General features: G+C 34.9%; 1 protein-coding gene across 22 annotated transcripts in view; it reads left to right on the forward strand.

Moving 5' to 3' along the window:
* CAMK2D (calcium/calmodulin dependent protein kinase II delta) overlaps positions 1–14,944 on the forward strand; it is a 285,770-nt gene that overhangs the window by 7,548 nt on the left and 263,278 nt on the right. The window lies entirely within an intron of this gene.

The raw sequence follows: 14,944 nt of genomic DNA on the forward strand, positions 1-14,944 counted from the left end.
TAAAGCTTTTACGTTATATTAGCTTCATTTAGTAAACTTTACTGTGAGATATTAAATGGAATCTTAGCAAAATATTTTTACTCTAAAATATACCTTTATACTTCATGTGTCATGCTACTTTATACATTACTAAGCACATTCACAAAGGTGACCTCATTTTATGTTTCTATTTTATAAATATATAATGATTATAATGGGCAGAGTGTTAGGAAAAATAAGGTCATCTACACAAATAGACATCATGGAAGACGTAAATGGTGTTTTAAGTCTAGCATGAATAAAGTGCTGTGGATTTTCAAAGGAGGGAAAGATTACTTTTATCTAGGGAGGTGAAGGAAGGCTTTTATATATTATGGATTTAAATTTTTTAAAAACGCAATGCAGATGGGGTTCAAGTACCAAAGTCTAGGTAAACAATTTGGAGAAAGTGTTCAAAATAGTTTAAATATCTATTACAATGAAATGTTATTTTACTCACGTGGTGTGTTTGCAGCTATCAGTATAAAGTTACTTTTGTGGTAGGAAATTTTTTTGGTGACAAAATTCCTATGCTCCCAATTAAAGTAAATATAACAATACTTCCTAAGGTGAATTCATAGACCTATCATTTGCAATAGCCTGTCTCTTATTTAGGATGGGGAAACTGGTAGGTTTGGAGGGTAGAAAGCACTACTTTGGTTTGGATTTTAAATATCAACTATTGTTATAATTATACTCAGTCACTGAACAACATTGTTGATTTTTTTTTTGGGGGGGGTTAGGTGAACCGCTTTTCTGATACTACATTCTCGTTTTAACTTCTTAGAACTTTGCTTATTACTACCAAAATCAACAATAATAATAATAAAATAGAAATGTTAATAACCATTGTTTAAAGAGAACCTTCTAAGTGACAGATACATATTTATGACACTTTATTTAATCCACACTGCAGCTTTCCAGATAGACAATATTACCTCCATTTTTAAATAGAGTTAGTAAATGGTAGAGGCAAGAATTTCAACCCAGTTTTCTCTGGCTCTAAAGCTTGGATCTTTTCACCATCACATCCCATTGATTGCTGTTACAGAGAGCTTACAACCTTTCTGTACAGATCTGTATGTGCTTGACTGATCTCCCTACTAAATTCAGGGTCCTTTATAGAAAGAACTATGCCTTATACATCTTTAAATTTCCAATGCAATGTATGGAATAGAGTATTTCTTTGGGGAAAATATATCTTGGATTCCAGCTTGTGAGAAAGGAGTGTTTTAATTGCTGCAGTAACATAAGATTAAACTGAAGATTCAGAAGGTCTTTTGGTGTTTTTTGTTTTTTTGTTTGTTTGTTTTTTTTAGGGAAAACAATGTAATGAAAACTCATTAAAATGGTAGGAAAATGACTACAGAAGAAATGTTTTGGTGAACTTAGTTTGTTAACTGATTAACAATAATTCGTCGGATTACTTCTAAATAATTTACTTGTTGCTGAAAAGAAAAACTCAGCCCTTAACCAAAGCCCAGAGAAACCTACTCGGAGAGCCATTCTCCTTCTCTGGCTCATCTTTAATCAGAAGAGTGGAAAACAGTTGTTTGTTTTGTTTCTTCTCAGACAGCACTGCTGTGTGTGTCACATTCACACAAAGTTGTGGCAACCGAAAGAAAAATATAACATTAAGTTGATTTGTTGAAAAAATAACTCAGGAACAGCTAGTAGTATAAAGATAAACATAAAAAATTGGTACATATTCTTTATATGCAGTTCATTGTTCTACCTGAGGTTCACTACTTTTTGTTAGGTTACATAGGGATTAAAATGTTTTTATTACATAAAATTTGACTTATGCAATTATACATATCTAATTATAAAACAGTAATTATGCACACCCAGTAAACTTCCACCCAACTTAATAACTAGAACATTCCTTCTCCTTTTAAACTATTTGTGTGCCTCTTGCTGATTCCTATCCCTTGCCTTGTTCCAAGAATTTATCAATATACCTAACTTTTTTAGGAGAGACAGCTCTCATTTCCCTGTACTCTGGGATTTTATAATTCACTGGTTGATCTTAGTTGATAAATTAGTTGCCAGTGGAAAAACTATGCACTCATTAGGTAAACTGTATCCCATTTTGAGTTGTATATGTATGAATTTATGAAATGTATTAACTCTCGTATTAGTATATAATTTTACCCCCTCCCTTTAGGGAAGGCTTAGATTATTTGGAATATTTTTAGGAACAAGAAATTACTTTTGAAAAAATGTCATTTGTGATATATACACATTGGAGTCAAGAGTAAGTTATGTAAAACTAGCTTAAGATAAATACAGTAAGTGAAATTTAATCAGATTTTTATTCTGTCTTATAAGAAAGTTATAGAGGTTTCAGATATGCCATATTATGGCATTAGTGTTTAAATTAAAATTTGATGTTTTGGCAAATAAATAGTTCTGTGATTTTTGGAGGCTGTGCTCTGGATAACTTGAATTTCTGCTGAAGTGTGTTCATTAGTAATTCAGGCCCAAACTATACGTCCCCAGGGGACTCACCAATGTTCCCCTTCTGCGAATGATGTCATGATTTCCCCAGGCTTTCCAGCAGGCTTGATTCCTTTCTTTTCCTTAGCTCATTTCAACTCCATTTCCTTCTCTTCTTTTTCACCATTCTAATTTGAACTCTTTTCCTCTTCAGCTCTTTTGAATAGCTTCCTACACAGGTTTTCCAGTTGATAGCTGCACTGGTTTTTATTCATTTATTCACTTTATCATTAGACTTCTAAGTACTCACTGTTCTGAGCATTTGATAAGATATGGAGATAGAGGTCTTGAAAGATAGACTCTACCCTCAAGGACTTCCTAGTCTGTTAATGTGGATGGCAGCCTGGCAAATACAGTATACGTAGCTTTTGAGGGCTCTAATGGAGGTATGCACAAGGCTTTCAGTGTAGATGTGGGTTAGAGGTGGTTGGTATCACAGATTTCTTGAAGAGATTTCTGTGTGAGATTGTGTTTAGAATGGTAAGTGAGCCTGATAGAAAAGGGAGAAATGGTTCCCCAGGCAAAGTAAGCAACATGGTCAAAGGAAGAAAGTCTGGCTCCACCCTCCAGATGGATTGAGTACACCTAGTACTGTTGAAATCCTCTCTCCTTTAAGACCTAGTTCAGGTGCTGCCTCCTCCTTGAAGCTGTCCCTAACTTCCTCTCACCCCTCCTTCCCTTCTCCAGCCAGATGTGACTCCTTTTTTCATCCTTTGAGTAGCTTTTTCATGTTCCTTAAGGAGCTTATCACATTTCTCCCTTTGCATTGCAGTTACTTATGTGGTAGTTTTCAAACATCTTGTGGACATTTTTAAACTTATCTTTGAATCTGTGCCTGGCATGCTAATTACAGTATTGCATATACTTGTTAATGTTTGCTGAATGAGTGGACAAATGAACAAATGAGCAAATGTTTCTGTCTCTTGAGATAGACATATGATTAACAAAGAGAGACCCTGACACATGAAATAATGCAAACTGAGTTGAAGCTTTGTGTCAGATAGCTTACACTAATTGAATAAATTAACTCCCAATTATTCATAATTCCCAGTTTATTCCATTAGTTTTCTGATGACAAATTACTCTTTGTTGGAGATAATTTTGTTTAATTCAGTAAACTTTTGAGCAACCATGTGCAAATTCTTATTGCTTTCTTTAACTGTGTAAAGTGAAGTGGCTCGATACCAAGGGGTAACATTTGTGTCATCAGTACCACTTCAGTAATGCCAGATTCATGTCAACATTACATTACTTTGACATGTTTGGGTTTTAAAATTTTTGATTCATTCTCCAGAGATGGTTACTTTTTTACTTATCTTTTAACCAAACTCATTTTTAAAAGCATTTTGGTGATAATTTATAAAGTTTGGATATACAAATCATGGATATTATTTGTTTAGAGTTATTATATGATTTTCTAGGAAAGGCAGTTAGAGGCCAGCTGTTAAAACCACTGTGTCCGTAAATTCAAAAACTTGGTAAAAAGGACTGGAAAGTGCACTTGTTTCAATATTGGAAGGTCTTTAAAACAGAACACATATTTTAAAGCACTTTAAAGTGTATATTATATAATTAGGAAATATGCTCTTCTCATAAATGTATTCCAATTATATTTTTAAATGGCAGTGTAAAGGCTGTGATCATGGGGGCAGAAGTGATTTGTGAAATTAGTTCAGCTGAACCTTCTGGCCATTTTGTAGAAACTTCATTTATGATAAATCTTATTTTTGCAAAGTAAATTGTATATTGAAAGTTACATATATATTCATATTTGTTAGAGAATTGTACACTTTGGACATACTTCTGATGCATTTATTACCAATTTGGTTAAAAATATTATTTATATTATACATATATATTACTTATATATAAAATATTATATTATTATATTATAAAAAATACATATTCTAATTACAGAATCTGAGGAATATACAGAAAAAAATAAAGGAGACACATTCATAGTTCAGTTACCCCAAACAATCACTGTTAGCATTTTGTCTTCTTTATTTTTGTCTTTTTAATTTGTCAGAGTACTAGACTAAAATATACAATTTTGTGTCCTACTTCTTTGCTTAATATTATTAAAATTCTCTGTGATACTACAATTCCTTTGAATTCCACTTCACTGAGAAAAACATCAGTTTTAGTGTTGCTAGTTTTTTTTAAAATTTGTTCTTTGCTGTTATAAATGACATAATGGTAAATATTGGTTTGTAAAACTTTTTCATATTTCTGATTCTTAGGAAATATTCATGAAGGGGAATTAATGGATTAGAGGATTGGATTATCAAATTCTTGATCAATGTGGCTAGATTGCATCCTAGAAGTTGTACATTTCCACCAGTAATATTTGTACACTAACAAGTATGCTAGTGAAACTGAATTTTGGGGAGCATAATTCTACATTTCAATTTCAATTTAACAAAAGAACGGTTACTAACCTTATTTCACACCCTCTGCTAAGTGCTGGATAAACAAAAGTACAAAGATAAGGTCCTTCATTTCAAGGTGAAATGGATATGGAGTCAAGTATATTACCAGAGAGACTGATGAGTGTCACAATGGAAGAGTTTACTCATTCTGGGTATAAGGAGGTAACTGTTGGATTGCTGAAAGTTTAGGGAAGACTTACTGGAAGAGCTGATGTCTGAACTGGGTTTTGAAAATAACCACTTTTGAATTTAAAGATGGATAGAAAAGATGTAATTTAATAGGATATTATTTTTTAAAAAATCATGAGAAGCAAGGAAATCAGAAAAAGTCAATAAAGAGAGAACTGAAAAGTAGGTAAATACTTTTTAATATATTTTAAGATAAATACTTTTTAAGATGATCAATTTACTGGGTATAAAGTTTCATGAAAGCATGCAAAAACTGATGGAAAGAGATGGAAATTTTTTCTTTCAGTGAATCATTAAGTGTAGCAAGATCTGTTGGAAGGTATTAAATAAGGTGGGTTGAGGGGATTTTACAACTCTGAGTCATAAGGGATAAACAGCTGATAAGAGAGGAATAACAGCTTCTTATCTCTTATCTCACATTTTGTTTTATTTAGCTTTGGGGCAGTACAAAAAAAATCGAGTGACTAAGTGAAAGATAAAAGGACAGAAGGATTAATTAGAGAGTTCTTTAAAAAAAAACCCGATATTTAAAGTGCCCTAGGGAATTACGTTTGATTTATAACAAAGAAAACTACATAGTCTCTGCAGTTGTGATTTAAGATTAATGACTGTTATAAAAAAAAGTTTGTAGGTTTTGGTTTAAAACCAAAAGATGTCTAAAAATGGTATCGACATTATTCATTGCCTGAATTCCTAGTGTCTAGAATAGTGCCTGGCACCTTTCAGATATTTATTGAATAAGTGAATGAATAAATGACTCTCAAACTACATCATATATGATAAATATTTAGGGACCCAGAACTCTTAGCAGTAAGATTTGTATACACTATACTATTTTATGAAAAGTGCGAAGTTAGCAGGTAAATTCTGTGATGTATGTAATTTAGCACGTTTTGCTTGTAATTTAGCATAAGCTCTTGATTGGAAAATAGTCATTTATTCCTTTCACTTAAATAATGGAAAAGTCTCTCATTCCCTTAGAAGACAACTTCAATTTAAATATTTAGCTCCCTACCTAGGCTTAACCATACAGCATTCCACCTGCCCCCCCCCCCCCCCGTTTTAAAGGGATCTTAGCATCTATAGAATTTTGTTATTTGTAAGGTCCCACCAGTTTTATTAGTGTTATAACTTGTTTAAAGGGGGAAGTATTGTTTTACTCAATGTATATACATAATTTATAGTAGATTTTTTTGGTGTCAAGGAAGGGCTTTGTTTATACAGGAGAAGGCCTCCTATTGACTTCAAAAGTAATGACTCAAGTTTGGTATAGTTAGTAGGGTGGGAAAAATCCTAATTCCAGATTGCAAGCAGAATTTCAGGGTCAAAGTCTACTCCTGTTACCTGAGTGTAGAGCTCCTGATTTCAGTCCAGTTTTCATTCTAGTAGAGTTGGAGAAGGGAAACAAAAAATGGTGTCAGAGAACTATTTGTCTCCTGTAAATTGGATTGAGGCCTACTTTCACTAATATTTATGTGCTTTGGAAATTATTTTTGGAAAAAAAATTCTTTGGATTGACCTTGCTTCCTGCTTCCTATGTATTTTACGGTCAGGAAAGGGGAAAACAAAATTTAATTGTTAACCTTAAGTCTATTTGATAGGAAAAAAATGAAATGTATATCATATCTTGTATTGACAGAACCAATTATTGATTATGTATAGCATTGTATCCTTTATTTAGTGCTAATAATCACGGTGTCTATATTCTGCCAGTGACTTGATGAAGAGAAGACCCTAAGGCATGCACAGGGATGGCTAAAGGATCACTGAAATCCTTTGTTTCAAAGTGAAAATGACTCTCTCAAGTGAAATTAGTATTTGTTGACCTTTTGCAAACTTTAAGAAACTATTTTAGATTTTATATTTTGGAATAATCTGAACCAAATAAATCCAAATTTAGAGATATCAGTATTAGAAATATACAATGAATGCACACAGGGTCAGTTTTAAAAATAGCACTTAGCTTTGAGAGGGTGATTTTTCCTTCATCCTGCATGTAAATGCTTCATTCAGAACTCCTGTAGCAAGCTTTGGGGGAAGAGGCGGGAAGGGAAGTGCGAAATGAGTTTTGAAGAATCCTTGTAGCCCACACGAATGCTTATTTAACATCTTTCATTCAAGGATCTAGGATGTTTCTTGACTGACTCCCACAGGGCTTGTGGACTGTGGGTGAAGGACCCTTGGATTCCGGTGCCCAGTGCTGTAAGGCCTGTCCTCCTGAGTGGCACGTTGCAGCTGTTTGTCACAGTGCACATCACATGCCCTCCCGGGCCAGGGAGTGCAGGAGGCAGCATTACCCAGCTGAAATAGCAGAGAGATTTAGGGAGCACGGAGTAAATTACCTGGACTGGAGTTTGGCTAGGTCTGTGGCTCAGTAACCCCATTCCTATAAAAATGTTCTATCTGTAAAACATTTTATATCCTGTTTTGTCCCAAAGAAAATAAAACCTACCTCACTTTCCATCTGCATGATTCTGTACATTTGGGAGCTTAACATAATAACGAGGATACAATAGCTTGTATCGACTGTTGATGATGAAGGAAAGTCAGGTTAGCACTGGGCATAAGGAACCCATTTGCATTGTGCCTGTCAAAAGCAGGCTATGGGAGGCATGAAAACAATAAAATATGCTCAGTTCCCAGAAAAAAAATTTACTGTTTGGCTTGGAGAATAGGAGATACACACAAATAATTATAGAGGAGATAAAGATGAGTAGCAGAAGAATGCATTAAGATCATTCAGTGTACCAGGTAGTGGCATTTAGTTGTGGAAGCAAGAAAGGAAGCATTGAGGGAGTAGAAGTTAAGATGACTGGAAGGAAGGAAGAAGGGCAAGGACATAGAGGTGCAGAAAGTCATGTAATGTTTGGACAAAAGATGGAGAAACAGGAAAAAAAGCTTGAAAAGATGTAAAGGTCTTTGACTGACAGGTTGAGAATATTGTCTTACATATGGTGAAGACACATTAAAGAGGGCTTCTAAGACATTACTTGGCAACAGTGAATAAGCAGGGTGGATTGGCATTGAGCGTGAGATACTGAAATTCTGAAACTGTAGGACAGTAAAGGGAAAGGAGTGAGAACACAAGGATGCCTGGGGTTTCAAGGTTGAAATCATGGGGAAAATTGTGATTTTCATATAACAAATTGAGGAGTCAAAATCAAGAACTGATTTGGATGAAGGAAGATGATGAATTGACTTGTGTTTAAGGTACAAGCTATATATTCAGGTGGAAACATCTGAGAGACCATTGAAAATTGAGTGTGGTCCTTGAGAACGGGACTTGGGAAGTGGTGCCATGTACTGTATAGGTTAAGAGCATCTGCTCTGAAATCAGACTGGCAAGGTTCAAGACCTGTGTCTGCCACTTCCGAGTCCTTGTGATCTTGGATAAACTTCCTAACTTCTCCAAGCCATGGTTTTCTTATCGATAAAACTGCAGTAATCATTTTAGCTGCAATTTGTGACTTGTCTGCACAAAGATGATGGTAAAACCTGTACTAGTGGAAAAGATCACAAAGGAGAGAAAAGATAGACAGGAAAAAGAGCCCAGGACAGTGCTGTGGAGGGAAACCTGCATTTTGATGAATGAGAGGAGGAGATAGAACTATTTGAAGAGAAGCGAAAGGTATGTCAGAAAGGAATAATGCAGTGCTTTGAACTCTGAGGGAGAGAATTTTTGCGAAGGAGGGGATGGCAGGTGTGATGTTCAATGTTACAGAGAAATGGGAAGAAATGAAGACTGGGAAAAGGCCTTGGTTTTCCATATAGCAGAGTTTCAGTCATGTTAGGGAAGTGACCATGAGAATCAGGCTCATCTGTTAAGTCCACATCATTGTAGCTGAGTGTACTGCATGAAGTAGAATGGTATATGATGAATACTTGCTAAATGAATAGAAGAAAAAACTTTCTTGGGATTAAAGAATAAATGGAGATAACATGTAAAACCTTGCTGGTTTAATAAAATAGGAAAAGAGAGACGGACACAGTGCTAAGGAGTAATTTCAGGGATTAACCTGGTCAAGGGAATTAACTTTGGTGATAAATAAAACTGAAGCTTATTTGACAGAAGAGGAAACAGGATTACTCAAGAATAGAAAGACTGATAATGTAAGGGAAGAGAGGAAAAACTATGGGGCCAAGTGATGGAGACTGTTGGGTCTGAGTGGGAACAAGAGATTAGTCTGGGAAAAAATCTTCCTCACAGAGGACAGCAGGAGAGTGAGAAGACAGCACGGTGCTGAGACATTTGGGATGGAGAATACAGTTACAGTTCAGCTGGGAAGAGAAATGGAAGCAGGATTGAGAGCTTGGAGAGAAGAGATTTGGGATGGTCTTTGGGGATTGTAGAGAGGAAGCCACGAAAAGCATCGTGCAGTGGGTGGTAGTGGGTATAGCTACCATGGCCTTGAATCTAGCCCCAAACTGCCCGAGCTCTGGGGACCTAGGGCTTTAAAAGGTGAGGCGACCGGAAATCTGGCACTTTTTAAATATTTAAGGAAGAAGGTTTCTTTCTTTAACATTCATTTTCTTTAATTTGTACAGATAGTAACAATCAAACTGCTAGAATTTAAATCCAACCCTAGGTAATAGCAGAAGCCCTTGCTGTTGTCATTCTATTATGTTCTTTCTAGGGTGCATCCAGCAGGAGAGGTGGTGGGAAGGAAGTTAGGAGGCAAAGAGTTGGGAAGAAAATTTTATTCTACAGGAATGACAGCCAGAATGACATCATTTTAGAATGTTTGGTAGCAGATTTCTTTTTCTACCTGGAAGGGAAGTCTGAGGAATCTTTAATTCACAAATTAAATCGGCTATTTTCCTTATTTCTATCAATTTTATTCAATTTCTGTACATAAACAGAAGACTCCACAGGCAGCTTTTCATGTTTGACTTGTACATAGTTTCATCAGTATGGAAAGCACTGCTTGTGGAGAAAAATTATTACATGTCAGGAGTATGAAATAAATATTATAAAGCCATAGCTGGTTCATCCTGGATTTTTTATGACCAACATTTAGTGAGGTTTATCATGAATACTCGTTTTTATGTGCCTTGCTTACTTTCCTATCTGCATACCTCTAGTTCATTCACTGTGATGATAAGGACTTTTGGTTTGATGAGTTTTCCCATAAGCATTGGTGTGTTGAATAATTTTCTTAAAAGCCTGTGTCATTTTTCAGTTTGCGTTTCTAAGTTCACTACAAAGGCAATGAACCCAAAGATTGTTACTAAGATAGTTGTAATCAGAATGTTTCATTATTTTCTTTTTACATAAAATGTTTTTCCTTTCCCTTATTCATTTCCCCATTCTTTCTCCCTTTGCTATTACTGTTGATGTTTGATATCTAATTACTCTTACTTTTCTTTCCCTCTACCACCCGATTGCCCACAAATAAAATTGTCTTGAGTTCGGACTTCTAAGTTCTAGAAAAGAAGACATCTTTTCACCTTTCTGAGTTACTGGCTTTTGTCTGGTAAATGAAAATACTGGATATCTTTTATGCTGAGGTTTATGTAGTTCTGGACTTTGTTCTCTAGTTCCCAAGGGATTTTATGTCTTATTTTACCCTCATTATATCAGTCATCATTCATTCATTCATTCATTCACTCATTTATTGAACTATGAGCAGGTACGCTTGCAGATTCTAGAACTTGGTTGAGCGGCTACTATGGGTAGGCACAGTTCTAGATTCTAGAACTTGGTATAGGATGTGAGCAAACTTGGTATTTGAGAGGCTGGAAGAGTCATTTGGATGGGTAAGTGCAATGCAGTGAATAAAACAGGACTATAAGTTAAATAGTGACCTCAAGCAGGGTTACTTTGGATAGACCTCTCTGAGGATGTTAACATTTGTGCTGAGACATTAATGATGAGAGGAAGCAAATCATGAGAAAATATGAGAGAAGAACATTCTGGGCCAAAAGACCAAGGTGACAATGAGCTTGCACAGGGATAGAAAGAAAGTCATCACATTTGGAGTGTAATTAGCCAAGAGGAGAGATGTACACAGCGATCTTGGGAGGTGGGCAGAGGACAGATTAGATAGAGCCTTACAGCCAAAGTTAAGGAATTTGGATCTTACTTTGAAAGCCGTGGTACGCTATATTGATGAAATGGAGCAGGGAAGTGATGTAACCAGATTTTGTCTTGAGAAAATCGCTCTGGCTGCCATGTGCAAAATAAATTGAAAGGATATGTGAGTGAAAACAAGACTAGGTTGAAGATTCTTGCAGTCTAAGGGAGATGTGAAGGTGGCAGTAGAGATAGTGAGAAGGATACCTTTTGGAAAAGTATAGGACTTGCTAATGGAAAGATTGTGAGGTGTGAAGGACAGTGAAGAGGCATGACTACTAGTTTTATAGCCAGATCAACTGTCCAATAATGGTGCTAATATTTGAGATGGACGATACTGGAGTAGAATTAGATTGGGATGGGAAACTGAGAGTTCAGGTTTCCATGTGTTAAACGTGAGATTCATCATCTGCCAAAGAAACCTCTTACCTATTAGCAGTTTTTCCTCATTCCCACCTTTCCTTCTTCCCTTGCCCACTCCAGGCAACCACTAGTCTACTTTCTATCTCTATAGATTTGTTTATTTTAGACATTTTATAGAAGTATAATCATATATTATGTAGTCTTTTGTGACTGGTTTCTCATTGTGCATAATATTTTCAAGATTCATTTATGTTGTAGCATGTTTTATTGCTGAATAATGTTCTGTTAGGTGGATATACCACATTTTGTTTATCCATTCATCAGTGGATGGGTCTTTGGGTTTTTTTCCACTTTTTGGCTATTAGTATAAATAATGCTGCTATGAACATTTGTGTCCTAGCTTTTTGTATAAACCTGTATTTTTATCTATCTTGTGTATATACCTAGGAATGGAGGAAATACTGTACACACACAAACACATATTCAAGAAATAAAAAATAGTTTATAAAAACAACAGTACCCCATAGTGTAGTTATAAGAATTATTGATTACTAATCTGATTAATTTGCATTGTAACATATCTGCAAGTGACACATACGTAAGAAAAGTATTGTAATTTAGGTATTTTTATGTGTGAGAAAGAAATGAAAGTAGGGTTTCAGAATAAGAAAGTGAATTATGACCATTTTCCTTTGTGTATAAGGAATAGAGATATCATACCAAGTAGGAAGTTCTTTATTTAACCATTATTTTAAATTAACTGTGCCCAGAGTTGAAAGGAACATCTGTTTCATGTCAAAGAATCACCAGCCCAGCCTGTCTATTCCTGTATCACGTTGAATGTTACTAGAAAGAATCTGGCATCAGGATCTTTATTTGTGTCATGGATTTTTGTTAAAATATTAATGAAAATTGGTATTTTTCTTTTGGCTGAATAGAAGGTGTGGTAATATTCTTAAACTAGACCTTCCCTTCCTGTGACCCCTTTGTAGGAGAGGTGTCTGTTTCTGCATATTACTTGCCAGGCTGTGGCAGTTAGCCCTAGTCTGTGGACACTCATATAAAATTTGCTAGATTTTTTGTTTTTGTGGTGGGGAGCTGTTCTGGGGAGAGATTAGGGTGGCTGGGGGCTGCTGAGAAGAAGTAGGATGAAGTTGTCTTTCACTAAAATCCTAGATTAGCTTCATAATCAGTGAGAAGTTTCCATTTTCATTTTTTAAATTGAAAAGTGAATTTAGGGTTCATTAAAGGCCTAAAAATGCTGCCTTTCTTTCCCATGAAATTTGAATGATGACTTTCGGTTGTCTTTTACAACATTGAATTTTCTTGATCTGGCAATGCAAGATTAACCCCTCTGTTGGAGTATTTCCATGTACTGTGCTTCTAAGTGCTGTGGACAGTTTTAGGAATGGAAAAGAACTAAGACTTTTTTTTTTTTGGTGGGGGAAGGATGTTCTAATTCACAGTTAATGTTTATGTTTACTACATTAAAAAGCCCACTTTGCATTAATGGCAAGATATTTGTTGGATGGGTTCTATATTGTCATGTATATTTACAATTTGATGGATATTTCCAAGTGAATTAAAAAGTATTGTCTCTCACATTTTTCATATAATTTTTTAATTTTAAGGCCTTGGTTGGATTATTAATAGCCTTTTAAGCCTTTCAGTCTCAACTCTTCTCAAGAAATTTTTAGTGACATGGAGAAATTCGTATTGGAAAAGTTTGCCTTAGCATTTGAAATAGTAAATATCTTATGTTTTTTCATTATATATTTTAGTATTATATTTTTATTCATATGGGGTTTAAATGAAAGTATATAGAATCATACATTATGTAGTCTTTTGTGAATACACACACACACACACAAAATTCCAAAGAAGGAGAAAAAGGATTATGAAAAGTACCATGTATGTTTGCCAGAATCTGAATAGGATGACAACACATAAAAAATATTTTGCATTTACTTACTGTGCTATATCCTATTTTCATTAAAAAATAAAATCAGGTTGGTAAGTTAACTAGAAATGTGAGACTGGTTAACTTTCCCACACATTCTTTCTCCCTTGTGGGTTTTTGTATAGGTATATTTAAACAGCCACATGAAACCATTATTTGTGGAGGATGGACTAAAAGGGAACATGTACAGACCATCTTGTATATTCAGATCTAATTTAGTGAAAACTATCAGAAAACAAAGTACAGTGATTTCATAGATAAGAGTTTAATTTGTTAATTCGTCTAACTAAATTTTTCCTCCTCACAATAGTGATTTTCAAAGAAATACTTTAATTTGTCACTTATTCTTGTGAGTCTGTGATATATAAAAACTGATGTATCAATTCTTTTATAGAAAGTTAGAAACTTTAATTCTTAGCATCAGCAAGATGACCTTAGATGATTTGCTTAACTTTCTGTGATTTGAAAGGCTAACTTGAAGTTGTGAGAAATAATGCGGGAACTGACAAGGCACATGGTCTTTGGTGCAAATATTCCATCTGGTAAGGCTTCTCAGATGGAGATAATATATTGCAACTGTGTGGTTCTAGGCCTTGCCCAGATTCACTGACCCAAATGCCATCTTCCTGCCCCTCTTTCTCAGTGCATGTTCTCATTTATTAGTGAGCTTGATGTTTTATTTTGGACCTATTTCCAATTTTAATTATTATTGTAAAGAAATACTTCCTTTTGAAGATATTTATTGACTAGATGACACAAACTATTAAAGAATTATGGAAATGCTGTTATTCCTTAAAAAAAAGCATAAAGGAGAATGAAAGATAGATGTAATAAGTAGAGTTTCTTCTTTAACTGTGGTAAAATGTATATAACATAAAATCCACCATTGTAACCATTTTAAGTGTACAGTTAGGTCAGTGGCATTAAGTACATTCACATTGTCATGCAACCATCACCACCATCCATCTCCAGCGTATTTTCATCTTCCCTAACTGAAATTCTATACCCATTAAATAATAGCTCTTCATTTTCCCCTCCCTCAGCTCCTGGCAACCATTCTGTCTTCTGTCTCTGAATCTGATTACTCTAGATACCTCATATAAGTGAACTCATTCCATATTTGTCCTTTTGTGACTGGCTTATTATACTTAGCATGATGTCCTCAAGGTTCATCCATATTGTAGTGTGTGTCACAACTTCCTTCCTTTTTAAGGCTGAATGATACTCTGTTATATGTACATACCACATTTTGTGTATCCATTCATCTGTTGTTGGACACGTAGTTTACTTCCATTTTTTGGCAATTGTGAATAGTAGGGATTTTTAAGAGTTTATCTAAAAAGCTATATATGATCATTAAGTTGAACATTCTAATTGGGTCAAATAAAGGAAGGAATACATATTATATAT

The sequence above is a fragment of the Camelus dromedarius genome, chromosome 1, assembly GCF_036321535.1.
Source record: "Camelus dromedarius isolate mCamDro1 chromosome 1, mCamDro1.pat, whole genome shotgun sequence".
NCBI classification, from domain to species: Eukaryota; Metazoa; Chordata; class Mammalia; order Artiodactyla; family Camelidae; genus Camelus; species Camelus dromedarius.